Consider the following 18,324-nt stretch of genomic DNA (forward strand, 5'->3'; position numbering starts at 1 on the left):
AGGACTAACGCTCTGTTACAATCCACGACAGTGTGCGATCAAAAGACACCACGCAACCTTAGTAGGAGTTTGCGACCGATATGCCAATGTGGTCATGTGGCGCGTGCACCTATAACTAACTCTATGTATACCATCGGCATCTTGAGAATGAGAGAGGATTAAAGGAAATAAACCTGGAAGACTGAACTGTGTTCTTAGACCTAGCCCTAGAACGGTAACGAGGGTGAAAAAACACCCCAGAGTTGGTTGAAACCTCGCGGCAAACGAAAACGGCTTACGTTTGCGACTCGGGATCTTTACCATAATTCACGTCAATCAATGTGTCACGTATTTCTACATTAAAAAAAGAAAAAAAATGAGCCCCCATGTGACACTCATAGTCATAATGGGTGTGAGATACGAATTTTTGAAAATTATCGCCCCAGGTTACCAGAACAGGGTGAAAAAATAGTGTTACCGTTCCAGGCCTAGGAATCCGAAGTTCTGCACATGGCCTGATCTCACACTACTCGAAGGCATTCCTTGTATCTCGTACATCTACACAATACCCCATAAGACATCAAGGGGGGGGGACCGAGATGGTGCGGTGGTTATCCTATACCCGGCTTCCCACCCAGAGGGCCCGGATTCAAATCCCGGCGGTGTTGAATATTTTTCTGTGGTATCCCCATCCCTACTTCAGGTGCTTTGTTGAGGGCACTTTGAGTGAGTACGCCGTCCGTCGGATGGGACGTTAAGCTGCGGACCCCTTGGCACCTTTCGTTAAGAGTAGGCTAATGCCGACGCTGGGTTTCCCTCCACGTTTGATCCTTTCCTTTCCAGCCCTAATGGCGCAAATGACCTCAGCTTTCTGTCGCCTCCTCTAAATACTACTAATACTACACCACGGGGGACCAACCATAAATGCCCGAATACTTCATAAAACCACAAGTAAGACTGTTGTTATGAATGCTGCAAGTGCCTGCCCTAATTTTTCTTCAAAAATGGTCCTAAACATTAATGTCTCCAAAATGAAACAATGCTCTCAACTGCCAACTACGCCGAACCAACATCGTGAATCTTTCGTGTTGCCTTCTGTAGTTAATGGCTTGTGTAATTAATTTCTGAATAATTCGGGCATCATCATCGGGCTTCTTACACGATGAAAAAATAGACCGTAGGTTGTGCCTACGTATTATGGCCACTATATGGAATCAGTCCTGGAAAAGGATCCTTCGCGATAACCCGTTAAGTGTTTTGTAAAACCCACAGCATGTACAAGGATGTCGGATTTCGAATGGCGATCAATCGTCCATCGGGTGGAATGTTGAAAACGGACACCCATATCCCGCTGTGAAGTGCGCGGGACCCTAACAAAACCTCCCTCCCCCCCTCCTCCTGGCGCCACCCCCCTCCTTTCCACCCGCTGCCTTTCATTCGATGACCCTTTCGCCACTTTGCCCACTGACTCCCGCCGATAACCCCCTTCCCGCACCTGGCGCGCCCGAAATCGGGGAACGCGCCCGCTGGGAAATAAAAGCGGTCTCCGAATTGAAAGGAAGAGCACAGACGGTGTGTGCGCCCTCGGCCCATTAGACAATGGGATCAGGCGGAAGGTGTCTATTTCTCGGAATCGATCATTTTCTCTTCCATGTTTTGGACCAATCAATTGTGCGTTTTTAAGGACAGCAGTCGGACGGCGCAAATACGTTTTCATTGGGCCCATGTACTTAGAGCTGCTTTACTTCAAAAGCCAGCGTAAGACGGCATTCAATACACTTCAAACAGGAAATGCAATAAACCGTTTTTACTTCCACATAATTTCTGCCAAACCTTTATTCGGTTTACTCTTCCACCTGTACTCAACCTCTCATTCAACATTCCTTCCATTCATCTACATCCAAACAAATAACCCCACGATCCAGGAGAGAGGCGTGTGGCAAGGGGTGTGAGCACCAGGTGGAAAAGAATGAAGGAGAGTGTTTAAAGGGTGAGGGAAATAATTATTTTATCTCAGTCTCAAAAATTTCACTGCCACTGAAGACGTACTCTGCATTCAATTTTTCTGCTTCCACATTTACCCCGACAATCTTCCCTCTTCCCTAACCCGCCCATTGTTTGCTTTAATTTAAGTGTGATTTATTCTTTCCGTTTTCCTTCACAACCGAGGGTCAATATCTTCCAATCCTTCTTCATCCCATTATTGTAAGGGACCGAGTTCAGGAGTCTTATAAAAATGGGCTCCACTCCACAAATCTTTTACTATATTTTCCTTGCAATTATTTATGGTTTCCTGGTCAATTCCCTACTCTTTTTAGAATATTTTTTAATAACATAGATTTTCAATGGCTCCATGTCTTCCGGTTGTCCGAAGAGTAAAGCAGCAGGGCCCAAGGAAGACGCTTGGTCGTCATGAGCGAATGGGTTGAAGCACCGCCGTACTCATCTCTTCGACTGAATCGTCGCAGCCGTCGGCATCTGGAGGTGGCGCCAATAGTTAGTTCGTTTCTTCAGAGGACGGGCGATTTGGGGTCAGCGAGACGACTCGGGCCTCCACAGCGAGCGATAAGGGCGTCGTCCTATCCATCCGCCGGCCGCTTGCCCTCCTCACTCGTGCGTTGGGGGGGTGGAGAGAGAGAGAGAGAGAGGGGGGGAGTACGCGGTGAACTAGGCAACTTTGCCAAACACACGAGCCACTTAAAGTTGCCTACGTGCCAGGATTCGTGGGGCGAACCCACTGCTTGGTTATCTGATTTTGACGGTTGGAGCTCCGTTGATGAAGCATTGATGGATGGACTGGCCCCCCTCAGCCTCGCTTCTACCTCTCCAAGTGAATCCAGTTTCCCATGACCGCGGCATGCCGTTGGATATAGTCACAGGAAATAATCCAGAGAGTGCTTCGTATTAAACCCCTTACGGAGGCAATAAAGGACGCCAGTTCCTTTCCGCACATCCGAGTGTGCTTCCCAGGAAGAGCTGGGGCCCGAAATATCGTATAGCTCGCTCAAAGGTCACGGATCCTCCAGTCAGTACTCAGCACACTACCCCCTGAACTACCACCCCCTCCGCTACTATATATTCAGAAATGACGCGTCAATTTTTTTGTATCATTGCAAACTATGCGCGTTCAATGAATTGGCACTGAGAAGCGTTGCAATTTGATGCGTAGTTATGATTATTGATTCACTTTTACCTACCAATTGATACGTATGTTGAGAGAGAGCTTACCAGCTCATCTTATTTAGTAATTATTTGTCTTTGAGGCCGTTCTAGTCGTTCCCGGGGTTTTGGATGTTGCGGTGGCTAGCGTACAGGCTTCCTTTGCTAACTCCAGGATTTGAACCCGGGCCCACCGAGGTGGCCCGGGTTCAAATCCTGGAGCTAGCAAATATTTTCCAGTAATATTCCGATCCCTACTTAAGGTTCTTCGTGGAGAGCACTTAGAGTGAGTCCGCTGTCCGTCGGATGGGACGTTAAACTGCAAACTCCTTGGAGCCTTTCGACAAAAGTAGTCTAAGGCTAACGCCGGGTTACTCTCCCCTCTTCATCCTTTTCCATCCATCCCTAATGGTGCAAATAACCTTAGCTGTCGGTCGCCTCCCATAAAAAAACTAAAAAAACAACTCTAATCGTTTCCATGTGACGTAGCCAGTCTGTCGTTGAGTCTGCCTCAGGCTACGCAATGGACACGCATTCGAATCTGCCATCGATTTTGAATTCGTTTAATGTATTGATGATTTAGTTTAACAGCTGCTCCCACGGATCTGTCGGACAAATGTGCTGCTCTGGCTGCATTTTTCTCATTGAATATTGCTTTGAAATTGGTCAAATTATGACCAATTAATGTGAATATAAGATAATGTAAAGAGGAGGAGAGACCACGATAAGGAAAAGAAGGAAGAAATGGAATGGGGCACACCTCGAGATGAAATCAATTTGTTAATGTATCGTGAAAATGGAATGGACCGCGCCGCGAGGAAGACGTGTGGGCAGGTGACGGAGGAAGTTCGACCGAAAGAGATCTCAGGGCATATCTTGGAAAGAGAAGAGCGGAGGGCTGCAGTCAATCAAACTTCGGTTTGAATATTTTATGACAGGGCTATGTTTATGTTGAAATTCGGGGTGGAGGAGAGAGCGCCTCGGTTTCACTCCACCTGTCAGATTTTTTAAAATCGCCGTGACAGAGAAGCAGGATCATCCCCGTGCCCATTCACGGTCGAGTTTGAGAGAGGAGCGGCGAGTGATGACGGGGAAAGCCCGTGAGGGCTCTGGGTGCGGGCGGGAGGGCCACGCTGAAAGAAAAATTGCCGTGGCCAGAGATAGACAACGTATTTATAAGCGCAATTCGACTTCCGCGCGCTAGTTTCAACTGCTTTGACTAGTTGCGTTCACGCATAGAGCACTGGAGATAGTTCTGTGGAATATATTGAAAATCATTCGGTACATCCAATGCATTAGAAAAGTTGAGAACCCGAAACATGTTATTAACTGTTCCCGAGGGAGAATACAGTCATGTAGTCACCCAAATGATAACATTCAATGACAGTTAAATGCAACAATACCAGAATGTAAAAATCATTCGCCTTGACAGTAATTCGGACCCGGATCCCTCCAAGTCACGTCAATTGCTTTAGCCTCAAGGCGAATGATTTTTACACTCTGAAATTGTTGCATTGAAATGCACATTAGCGGATGACTCCGTTAAAAGTCACTGTTCCGGCATCTCCCGCAGTTTCTTTGGAATTTATTCAATTCCAAAGAATTCAGGATGGCGAAACGAAGAAGCACGAGTACGTTGTCGGCAATTAAACTGAAGGAATTTATCATGGAACCATGAAAAAGTAAAAGAAAAGCATTCCCTGGATACCAATTATAAACAATAGCTCAATTTGCATGTGTGAACGAAAGTGTACACTTACTTCGTCGGAGGCTCGAAAAAATGGATCCAGGAATTTGTATCGAATTTCGCTTAAAAAAATGAAATAAAGTGTAACAAAGTGTGTGAAATGTTAATAAAGGTCTATGGTGAGTATGATATGAATAAAACAAGAGTTTACTAGTGGTACAAAGGTTTTCCACAAGATGGCCGGGAAGGCGTTGAAGATGACAAACGCCCCGAACGCCCCAGCACATCTAAAAGCCGATGAAATCGTGGATAAAGTGTAAGAAATGGTTGTGAATGATCGCCGAATCACAATCAGAGAAGTCGCTGATGATGTTGGAATGTCAATTAGCTGATGCCATGAAAAACATTTTAATATTTAGGGTATGAAAGGCGTGACATGAAAATGTGTTCCAAATCTGTTGAATTTTGAACAAATTTTGAACAGCGGCGAATGTAAGTTGCTCAGGAGTCACTAAATGAAGTCAACGACGATGAAGAATCATTGAAACGTGTTATAACAGGCGACGAAACATGTGTTCACGGATATGACGTACAAACTGACTGGCTTGATACAAATTCTTCGATCCATTTGTTTTAGCAAACGGAAATCACCGAGCTCCTAAAAACATGTCTAACCTTAGAGCGACTGCCACAGTCAAAGTAAAAAATGAATATAGCTGAACATTTTATCATACTTTGGGGGCAGGTATACCAATATAAAAAAACAAAATTTGACAATCGGACTCTCCAAACCCGCGAAATTTAAAAATTACCGTTATTTTGTGAACACACCCCGTGTATAAATATATATATATATATATATATATATATATATATATATATATATATATTTTAATACAGGCCACGGAGGATTTTTCATTTTTAAATGCACCCAAAATCGTAGCAACTGGCTACGATGTGGATAATAATTATGGAGAATAAAGGAAAATATAAAAAAGTAACACAGGAATCAATAAAAAGAATTAAAAAGAGTATTAATAATGACAATGCCTATGTTAGTCTCAGATACAGTGTTCACTCTCAAATTCACTTAAAATCAAAATAAACTCTTAAAAATGTGCCCAAAAGTAATTCAAGGATCACAAAAAATCAGTACCATTAAACTAATACCGAAGATTGAGGTTGGATTTAAATGGAATGGGCAACTGTCCTGGCCACTGGTGAAATTAGCGCTCACGCAAGAAATATTTTCCGGGATATTATAAATAACAATAAAACTATGGGGAGAAAAAAAGACAAAGGTCCGCTCGCGCCCAGAATTCCTTTTGATGCCGAAATCGCGCCGGCTGCCCCGGGGGAGGAAAGGACGGGGTGGGGGTCCCTTAAGGAGAAGGAAGGGGTGACGGGGCGCACGACCGCGGGGGAAATCTCCACGACGGAATTAGCGGGCCTTTGAAGGGTTTGCTCAACCTCCCTACCCCCTCCCCCAACCCCTCCCCATTGGGTTGAGCTGAGGGTGAAAGCCACTCACACTCCATTATGTACAACCCACACTCCCGTTATCCCAATAACATTATATAAAGAAAATATATATATATAGTATATATAGTATATATATATATATATATATATATATATATATATATATATATATATTATGGCAAGAAAATATCTCGTGTGCCCACCCATTTTGTCAACCCTTTTCGTGTTCCAAAGTGTCGAGATGGGCTATCGGGCGGCTCCCCTCTAACTGTTGCCCTCACCTCCCCTCCCAATGTAGAACAGGAAAAGAAAAAACTCCAACCTTCCAACGTGGACGGAGGTGACTGACCGAGTCGCTCTTTGACCCGCTCCGCGCGAGCCGATCTCCCCGTCTCCCGGGGCGATTCGGTCTCGACAATAATTCATTCCGACGCATGACGCTTTGCTTGCACTTCGGTGCGCCTCAAGTGAAAGTACCTCTTCAATCCGTGATCCTGTCACACTTTCTTACCTCTTGTATCTGTTCCAAGTGTCCTCCCATGCTTTTAACTAAACTGGAGCAGTGAACAACGCTGTATTTGAAGGTTAATGACTCATACGGCTGCGCCCTTAAATTACGCAAGGCGTTTATAGGAGGAGGTGCGTGTGTGTGTAATTTCTTTATGATTCCTCAAAGAAGATGAGGGGCAAAGTCCCAGAAAAATCTTTACGCATGGCTCAGTATCGCATAGCTTCAATTATTTTCATGAATGAATAATTTAAATTATCCTTGACAACCAAACATGACGTCGTGCATATGATCACTCGTGAAATTGTCACTTTGGAATGATTTAAGCACTTAGCAATACTTTTTAAGTTTTTCGAAGTGTGGTCTCATTTCACCATATGAATCCAACTCAAGTCGAAATTGGGGCTGAGTTCTCTCGATTTCCACTGCTTCCATTGTTTCTTAACACAAAACGCGAAGAAAAAGGCGATTCCAGAATCGACAGCGAACATGGAGAAGTCCAAGCGAATGCTGTACTTTCAATTTGCGCGTCGCGGAACCCCTAGCAATAAAGTAAAAAGTTGTAAAAATGCCTGTTCACTTTTTTCAGAAAAAGCATGCGAGTGATCTGATTGGTAAATAATCGTAGTGAAATAAGCTCTTATCGAACCTAAATGGACTCTTTCTTCTTCTGAAAAGGGTGCCTGTTTGACAGTTTCATGATTGCGTCGATAACTAGACAAGAGAGTGGATAGGGGCCTCTATACTTTATGGATTCTTACAGAGGTTTTGCAAGAGTCAGAAATGACATGATGATGTAATTAAAGGATTTCCCCTAAGCCTTCAAAATAAAAGCGACTGATCAAACAAACTTGAAAACTTCAACCCTAATGCCAGCCATGTCAAAATCATCAACGATTTTCTCAGCACTTTTGACGATATCTCGTGACCTACTCAGCACGCGCTAATCAAAAAATTCACTCTTGATCAATCTCTGACGTTACCTTACACCATTTAAAAATAAAATTCGTTTAAAAAAAATGATATTTATAAAACACTGCACAAAATGTTTTCTCATGAGCTAACGATTCCGCACGAAAACAAGAGAGGGGGGGAAGGAGGGGCGGAGGATGAGGGAGGAGAAGGGGGAGAGTGGAGGAATGGGGTGTGGGACGGCGGGGTGGGGGACGAATGAAATTCGGAATATACGTACAAACCGGAACGGAAGCGACGAGCGGGAAAACCGAACATTCAACGCGTCGTCTTGTAGCAGTTCATGTATACAGTATAAACTCGATGGTTTCAGGCTTCACTTTGTGGAAATCCATTCTAATAAATCGAAAGAGAGATGGTGCTTTTTTCCACACTTTATTTTTAAGTCGACCGGTTTCGTCGCATAGGCGACATCATCAGGTACATAGATTCAGTGAGTTCCAAAATATATAGTTTTTTGAGAGGGGGGGGAAAGAGGAGGGAGGGGGGAGGGGAAAGAGGCGGTGGTAAAGGGGGGGGGCGGTGTGAGAGGGAGCGTGGTACTGGGCGTGGGTGACTCAAAGGAAGGGGTGGGGTGGATGTAGGCTAAGTGGAAGCTTGGTTAGGTATGCCGTTCACAGTGGGGGTTGGGGCGTCAGGTATTGTGGTCAGAGAAATATCCAAAAGGGGGGGATTGCTCACAAAAATATTCTCGTTGGCAATTCTTCCTGCCTTTTGATGCTTCCTAATCTCCAGCTCCTCCAGACAATCCATTCTTCTTCCCTTTTTCACGAGGTGAAGAATCTCTGGGACAAAATCGCTCCTGTGGTCACTTTCCCATAGATGTTTGGCAAAATGGGATCCGTTTAACTCACCGTTTCGTAGATGTCTTCTGTGTTCTTCTGCTCTTACCCTTTCGATTTATTAGTTCATGTATAATTTGCAGCTCAGTGGCAATTTAAATCCTTCTTTTTTGTTTTCCAATTATTTTCATGTTAAATTAATTCTATATTTCGCTTTACTACGTATATCTGTTCGTCCTTTATCTCAACTATTTTAATTCGATCCTCAGCAAACGCTTCCGTTACCATACTCGTACTTTATTCCTCTCCGATTACACATTGAAAATCTTTCTTGCCTTGGAAGTGCTATTCCCAACACGAATGACTTCACCCATTTCTTTTTTGTTTGTAAAATCAACTTTGGTAATCATAGCAGGCGCTTCTTCTTGTCTTAAGATTCCTTAAATCGAGAGGATCTCTGCTTGAATTCTCGGGGGCAGACCTAGGGCCCAACATACAAGGTTTGTATAAAAAGTAATGGTAACAATTGTTTCCTGAAATGGGAGCGTGAAGTGCGAGATATCGTACTGGTATTGACAAGATAACAGTTCACACTATTATCCCTGAAAAATTGGCGATGCAAAAGATCTGCGCAAAACTCGTCCCGAAGGTGTTTGGACGGAGGACCAAGAGCAAAGTCGAGTGTCTGCCTGCGAAGAACTTCTGCAACGGCATCATGACGATTCCACAGGCCCCTCACAGTCTCAATTTGGCACCAACAAACTATTCCCTGTTCCCTATAAAAGTTGAATCTTCCCTCCCTCAAAGGACACCACCGTGGGACGCTAAGTCAATCCGTCAAAGAAGCCTGCCCGCGTACCCTTAAGGACCTTCCGGAACCCTCGAACCAGGAAGCCTTCGAGTCGTGATGAAACCGCTGGCAAAAAGTTGTCGGCACTCTCAAGGGATGTACTTTGAAGACTTTTGAGGCATTGTAAGAATATCTAAAATAAATCCGAAACTTTTCCCGATACCTTTCATTCAAACCATATAGATTGAGTATTTATTCATCTTCCTGCCTTGAACCCTTGAGAGACGAATGTTCAAAGACATTTCAGAATGAAAAGTTACCAAAAATATGTGCGGCGACTAGGAATGCAGAGCCTCCAGGAGAATCGAATGGAGTTTCCACGGCAGTATCTCTGGAGTAAGTGGCCAGGGTCCTAGAATCGATTCCTCCAAAACTGGTGGCCCCTTGGGACCAACGCCGTAAAACAAGAGCCACGGTGTGGCACGCTGTGATGCCAGTGCCCAGTGCGATGCCAACCGTGGCACACTCGAACTGGAAGACGGCTCAAACATCTCAAAAATATTTCAAATTTTCCCACGTCACCACCGTCGGTCTTCCAGGAATAGTTATTAAAACATTTTATTAGGGAGTATTATTGAACTCGCAAATACATATAGTGACCTACGTATATTACTATAAATGGATATTCCAGACTGTTATTTCAGAATAAAACTAAGCAAACATATAATAAAAACGAAGCATTGAGAACTCACCGCGGGTCACCTCGTGCTGCATCCTCTGGGTTTGCAACCGGTGGTACCTCCTCGCTTCCTCTCCTGCAGAACAAAGAGTTAGCATTTGAATGCTGTTTAATCGTATGCTCAAACGTAAACACAATCATGGATGGTCACAGATTACAACTGAATTAACACGGGAAGAACCGTTACCATCGGGATCTGGGACTCGTCACAGAAAATTACGATTCAATCGATGCATAAAAAACGTGATGGTGTGCCCAGGAGGAGAGAGAACTCCATCAGACGTTTCCGCTGGATGTCTCGCTAATGTGATCGAAGCGACATGAGGAATGGAACGGAATCATAGCCAATCTCAAAGACCACAAAATTAAACCTAAAATTCTTCATTGCAATTTAAAATTGCAAATTATTAATACAAATTGCAACTGACTCGGAAGACCCCTTCGTCACTCATGCTCTTCCAAAATCTGCAAGGAAACGTCCGGAATTCTAAGGGGCGTCAAAAGTGAGCGTCAAAATGCCTTTCCTTTCTCTCACACACGTACACCCTTGAAATCGTCATAATTCCAACACGTCTCGCATTTTGCGTGTCCCATCCACAAGTGTAGGACCGAATATCTTAAGTGGATGGCCCGTGGCACCCCCCACTTGTTCATAATTCCGAGACACCGTGTAGTCCGGAAAGTTCGAGTAAGAGACTAACATGTTCAACTCAGAAGTACAATTAATTACAGGTCCCCTCATGTCACCGGTACTGACCAACGACTCCAAGATATGGGCGACGAACAAGAATGTTGAACGAGTGCCGTGAGGATCAAAGCGCATTTCCTGAGAAATGCAGGCATGTTATGCTCTCGTCAGGTGTCAGCCAATCGGTTCAGACGATCCCTAAGCACGTAAACCCGCAGTTATCTTTCCTATATCCTTTTCCTTTTCCATTCCTCGTACCTTCTACCTTCCTCAGTTGCCATCTCAAAGTAAGTACTTTATTCAAGTTTAATTTTATGAGAAATTTCCATATACTCGAAATGAAGAAACACAGTTCAGCATCTCTACATAGTGCGTGTAATTGTGTATAATCAATACCTATTAAATTTGCCAAGAAAATTACAAAGATTGTTGGAAAACATAGCATAGCACAAAATCCCTATCCTCTTTCTACAAAGAAGGAATGGATCAATCTAATGGGCAGATAATCTATCTGCGTCTAGGTCAACATCGAGGAAAGACAGTTTTCAGCTAGATAGATTATACCGAGAACGTGATGTTTTGAAAAAGGCAAATTTTCTGTAATGTAAAGGTTTGGGCTTATATATAACTACGACGGGCGAGGAATAAAGGAATAACGAAAATACTTACAAAGAATAGATAGGTATATATTTAGTCGCTTTTATTTTGGGGCGAAATTAAGATTTTGGTCTCTTCTACCAACTTTAGAGAGAGAGGCATATATACATATACAAAGGGGCAAAACTCGGCGAAACCAAAGTTGATTGGCCGGCGTGGATGGAGACACGAATGTCGCGGAGGTGAGGAAGTACTGAAGGAAGGCTGAGAGAGGAAGAAGGCCGGCATTGAGGCCGACAACTCCTCGAGAAAATACTCTGGAGATAACGTCATCAAAAAGATGGCTGAAATTTCAAAACTTCACGGAAAATTTTGCATGATGAAATAAAAGTTAAACAATTTAATCACTACTTCAACACTATCGCCTTCATTTCGGTTACTTTCTAGCATTCATTCACGTTTACATAGGATAGTATGTTTTTAAACCGACAAAATTACGCATGATCAAAGGACATATCAAACGTGTCATAAGAAGACGTTTCCATCTGATTTAAGAATATCGGAAGACGGTTTGAAAACAATCGATCCGCCCTAATGTGCACACCAGGGCAAAGCAGCGCAGTGAGCCTCATTGCGCGAGGCTTCACTTTCGGGGGTCCACGAGAGAGAGGGAGGGAGGGGTGTGGGAAGAGGCAGGAGGGGCCGGGGGGGGGGGGTTGATCGGCCTGTCGTGACGCGCACCCGAGTCCATTTCAAGCGCCCCTTTACTTTTATTCCATCATTTTCGTAAAATCAGCGGCGGCCAGCGCAAAAAATGCATGCGATCACGGCACCAGGGGGGGGAAAGGGGGGGACGAAACGGAGTGGAGGGGGTGGGCCACCCCTAAAAATGAGAGCACACTCGACGAGGGACTGTCCGATGGGAAAGGGGACGACAATTTCGTCCGGCCACCACTTTCCAAAGCTTTCGCGTGCACCAATGCGCCCCCGCACAGGGTATCGTGCACGCTGCATGCTCATCCGATCGAAAGACAACAGGTGGGCAGGGCGGGAAGGGGGAGGGGCTGATCCCGGGGGGAGGTGGGGGGGGGGGTGGCAGCGCGATCTACGGGGAATAATTTACGGCCGCCCTTTAAAAGTCACTCTAAAGAAATACCCCCTCCCCCTGAGTCGCCCCTCTCGTGACTCCGCCGCCCCCGACTGCCCTCTCCACGCGAAGACTGAGCGATCGGCGCGGGCGACAAGCAACCGCCGCAGAGGCGCGCGCGCCGCAAACGGCAGTCATTACGTTTTTATCGTCGCCCGTGGATTTCTCCATTTGCGCACCCCCCCCCCTTTCCCTGGCTCTGTCACGTGTTGAATCAGTTTTCGATTTGGGTGGCGGGGGAGGGTGCGGCGAATGGCGAATGGGAATGCCTTTCCGAACGGGGCCGCGCTCGGAGCATATATATATATATATATATGTATATATATATATATATATATATATATATATATATATATATATATCACATTGAAATAGGCATAAGGAAATGGATAGGAACACATATTCAAACACGAAATCCCGCCAAACCATAGATAGATCTGCTGGATTCTGCCTTCCCCACCTCTCCTGTGTTCGTTCTTAATGTGTGTTCCTATCCCTTTTCCTTATATCTGTTTCTACATAAATGAGTATATATATATATATATATATATATATATATATATATATATATGTACATATATATGTATACATATTGTATTTATGTACATGTATATATACATATATATATATAAAATCAAAGAATAAATAAATACTCAGAATGTCTCAATAGGAAAACAAGAAATCGTTGTTCCTGCTCGCTTCCCTAACGGTTGGCTTTGCGCCTCACGCCCTCTGGTGTTTAATGCAACATTCTACAACTTCAAGGGGCTGGCGCAGTAAGGAATAATGTAGCCCGTATTCTTACTCCATGGAATCAATTGGAAAAAGACTTACGAAACATTGCATCCATGAAAGAACACAATCTCAGTTGTTTTTTACCGAATTCATAGTACGATAGCTCAAATGCAGGGCCAGTGTTCTCCCAGATGGACAAACACATTTGGCGCCAGGTAAACACGGTGAAGTGTAACCAATAAGTCATACTACCAAGTAGAAGAAAAATAAGCAGACTTTGTGAAATTTTCCGCATTCCAAAAGGGAGAGAAAGCTTGGGCAGATCTTAGGAAAAAAGTGGCAAATCCAAATTTTATCTGGAGGAATGATCACAAATTCAAGGTAAAATACCAGGCACAAATAACAAATAAAAAAAATTCATTTCTCAATACAACAATTGTTGACTGAAGCAGTTCACCTGCAAACCTATTTGTCCTTACCTAACAGGGTAAGCTATTTAAAGAAAAGATGTAAACAATTTATATAACAATTTGATTAATGTGCTGTGTGAAATTGTATGTAACAGCTTAGTTTTGATTTTTTTCTTGTTGATTTGGAAAACTGATGTAAATGAGACGGGATTTCTTTTTTGTGTTAGAGATTGGTGTTTGGAAGTTTCCTTTGAGTGTATTTTTTTTCTGACTGATTTTATTTATTACCATTTGTAATAATGATTTGATTTTAGATGCCATGTTATTTTTCCAAGGCAAGTTTGATTCTAATACTTGGGACTTGGTTGCCACCTTAAATTGTCTATCTGCACATGTTAGTTTCAATAATAATACAAATGGATTGGTTTTTGCCAGGAGAACACGTATATGAGACGAATTTAAAGGAAATCCACTCTTACGAAATGATTCTCGGGTTCCCCTGGGCACCAAGTGAAAATATTTGGCAGAAACTGAAAAAATTGATCATGCTTTAATTAGATGCATTTTTGATCACAAAAAAGATACGAAAAGACCGAAATGAGATTTGGTTCGGGACTTAATATACAGAGGATATGATGTTATGGCTCCGAAACCTGGTCTTTAAGGGGAGAGGCTGACGGTAGATTGTAAATGTGGGCATGGAAGAAGATGAGGGAAATGAGTTGGATAAGTAGGGAAGGCTGAGGAGGATGCTTTGAATGTGATGAGAGGTGAGAGGAATTGAATACCGATGCAATTCATGGACTGCAAAAAAGGAGGTAGAATGAAAGGCTGAGGGGTCGAGTGGGGTGCTGATTAGGGTGTGATGGCAAATGTCAAGGCAGAGGAAGGGATGAGGAGACGGCATGGCGTGAATGCAGAAAGACGGCAATACGACGCACTGGAGAAAGAAGGAAATTGCGTGAAGCAAATGGGAGGAAGTTCAGGAGATACATTGGGCACGACAATCCTAAATTATCGCGAGAAACCCAGCTATAATGCATGGATATCATTTTTAGTTGCTCAGTGAGGGCGATCCAGGGCACATTACAGGGCTAACTGGACCCCGGGGTACGCGATTGGGCGGCCCTTTTTGAGGTGGGCGCCCGGGGCCGATCGAAAAGCATTTCGGAGTGGTTCGCTTCTTTGCGGGGATGATTGCCCCCTTCGTCCTCACCCGACCGACCCCCACCACTCCCAGTCCCTCCCTCGCCCCCCTCAACTCGACGCAGAGGAAGGGAGGGGGGGGAGAGATGTGAAAGGTCACGCCAGCGTTCAAGTGGAGGGGCGATTGAAATCTTGACGATTGGAGTGCATGTTCGGGGGTTTAACAATCACGATACATATTTCTCGACCCACCAAACGGAGAGAAATTAGAAAATTGCCGTCTCAATTATCTCGGGAAACATTTTTAAAAAAAGAAAAAACACCGATTCGTTTTCTTTCTCTCTGTCGTTTATAGTTGCGTCTACTAAATCTATAATCTTCCTCTCTAAATGCTATCGGATAACAGTTGTGTTCCTCACATCAACAGATCAAAAGCTTTCATTTATTTATTTTTTTTTTTGAGTGTCCAGTGAGACGGAATGACGTGACTTATCCTCGCCGATCAGACGAATCGCTTCGGTGGCACGGAATCAAGGGCGTACGCAATGTGAAGTCAACGGTCGGGAGATCAAGTCCGACGTATGTATGACACTACGACCACAAAGATGACCACAAAAGAATGTCTGAAAGTTATGAAAAAAAATCGTATAGTTAAAAAACCCAAGAGCATCACCCCAATACGATGGTGGTCCCAGAAGTACCCGACCCCAAAAAGAAAATAAAAATTTTGGAAAAAATGTATTTATTTTCAACATAATCTCCTTTCAGCTCTATACTCTCAGCGATGTTCAATAAGTTCGATGCCCTTGTTAGAATAAGAACTGTCTTGCTCCTAAAAACAGACATAAACTGCACTCGACATCACTTCTTTATGGTTGGAAAATCTTTGACCATCGAGCCATTTTTTTCAAGTTTGCGAGCAGAAAATTATCCAAGGGGGCTAAATCTGGCGAAGATGGTGCATGAGGTTGCGATTTAAAGTTTAATTCATGAATTTTGGCCATTGCAGTAATGGATTTGTGAGCTGGTGCATTGTCTTGACGAAACAACACTTTCTTCTTAGCCAAATACGCCCACTTTTGCTTGATTTCTTCGCTCAAACAATGCAATATTTTCGCACGATACTCACCGTTGATAGTTTTTCCTTTTTCAAGATATTTAATTAAAAATTATCCCCCGCGCATCCCAAAATCCCAAAAAAACCGACGGAGGAGAGAAACCCGGCGTCGGCATTAGCCTACTCTTTACGAAAGGCACCAAGGGGTCCGCAGCTTAACGTCCCATCCGACGGACGTCGTACTCAGTCAAAGCGTCCTCCAAAATCACTTCAAGTAGGGATCGGGATACCACTTCAAAATACCCAACGCCGCTCGTTTGCAGTCGGTTGTCCCGAAGAAGTATTGCGCGACCCGTCACAAGGATGCGGTAAATGTACCTTAGAAACGATATGGATGCAAGGTGAGCTAAACTTCTTCTCCGATGGAAACAATTATGTTTATTTGCTGGTTACGTACTTCTGAGTTGATGGGTTTGCATGAGTGGCTGCAAATTGACGGTAATTATGGCATAACAAGGGTGAAGTTTCTTTTTGGCAAAGGAGAAGAGTTCCTTATGTGTTTAATTTCCCACAGAATTGTGTCTTTTACTTCCCTTTCTCCTTCTAAGTCATTCGGCAAATTGTCCAACTTCATCTTGATTTGCAGCCGAACACAACAGTAATCAACCCAAAGGTTGGTGCGATAGGTGAAGGTAGAGCTGGTCTAATACTAAACCCTGTAAGGAATGTAGAGTTCGTTTATCGGGGTAATAATAAAGGAGCACATATTCTATCTAAAAATGCTCCCAGCCAAGGCAAAGTACGCTAACTTTGTCAAATTCACGCTTATAATACTAGCGACGTAATGAAATAGACAAGGGGTGCAATTTAATTTTTGATTTGTTATTTGGATATTTTCAATAAACTTAATATTTTGATCAATTTTTACCATAAAGTTATTACAGTTGTCCATTTGTTCCAACGTGGGGGAATAACAGTTAAGGATAGGGTAACGTAAGCAGTTAAGTAAAATAATCTGTTGTTTAATATCTAAAATGCCAAAGTGATGAGTGAATAATTACATAAATTATCATTATAAGGCTCCTACTTTTAAATACATTTTATCTCGGTCCTTTTCACAAAAATTATGAATTATGGCATTAGATATTAAATTAATTTTGTACATTTTAATACTGGAATTATATTAGATCACATTTTCCCATTGGTCCACCAAAAGTTAACATGTTAAGAATAGGTAGAGATATATCCTAGAGAAAATAAGAGAATCAAGAATGAAAAATGTTAGAAGGGGATTATATTTTTTTACAATTGAGAATTCTGTCGGCTGGCAGAGGGGGTGTAATCCCCCTCTTACGCCCCCTTCAACATATCGAAACTCCTCTGTAAAAACATACATTGACAATAAAAGGAAGAGTGGTGAGTATGCGATACAGTGCGAGTGTAATGCCACCATACACGTGGGCCAAACGTCTAGGAATTTCTCCACCCGAATCAAAGAACACGAGAAGTGCACGATCTTAGACAACACCACACCAATGAACGCCAAACACTTACTCGAGACTAACCACACCTGTGATTTTAAATTAAAAGTGCTACTTGGGTCAAATAAATGCAAAATATTAGACGCGTTGGAACAATTAGAAATTGTCCAACGAGTTAAGAAGAAAACCCCCCTCCCTAAAGACATGCAGTTCACTTCCTCCTACTCCCCACTCCTTTCCATCAGCTTTCGTTGGTAAACATTGACCACATGTGACAGACCCCCATCTTTGGGTGCCCCCCCCCTTGTGTGAGTTAAGTGACGGGTATTCCGCAGCCACCCTTTCCAGAAGGGCATAATCCCCTTTGGCCTCCAACCCTCGGCCCACCGACTGGCGTCGTCCCGGCTGCCGATGGTTCATTGCTGACTGCCGCCAATCACCCAAGTAGACGACTTCGCACTTCAAGACTATGTTTACTGTTTTAAACAAGGTCGAAACGCCGTTTTTCCGCTATACTTTGTAAACGTCTCCCTTTTATTTCCCACCCTTTTTCACCCCCTCGTTTTCTACCAAGTCTTCTCCCCTAATTCCGGAATCTTAAATGTGTATAAGACGGCATAAAAATTCAGTTTGTTACCTGATGATGTAATACATCGAAATTCAGTCGTAAAATAAAATTTTATCAAGTGGAAAAGTGCTTCGATCGGTTATTCACCCTTGCTTATGATTGCTGAACGTACCTGTTATCAATACCCTTCTTCTGGTGAAAGTTGCTTTTTTCTTACGCAATTATTCGTCTTATTTCCCTACTACCTTAATCCAAATCACTTCCAAGATAGGTGAACTGTTCCACCTACTCCAGCATTTAACTAAGCTTCCCTCTTTCTCGAAAAACAATCATTTTGTTTCGCTAACATTGATTATGATTCCATCCTAATTACACCGACTTTCCAATGCACTCAGTA

This window comes from Hetaerina americana, unplaced genomic scaffold (assembly GCF_022747635.1).
Source record: "Hetaerina americana unplaced genomic scaffold, ioHetAmer1.1.p SCAF_7, whole genome shotgun sequence".
Taxonomy (NCBI): Eukaryota; Metazoa; Arthropoda; class Insecta; order Odonata; family Calopterygidae; genus Hetaerina; species Hetaerina americana.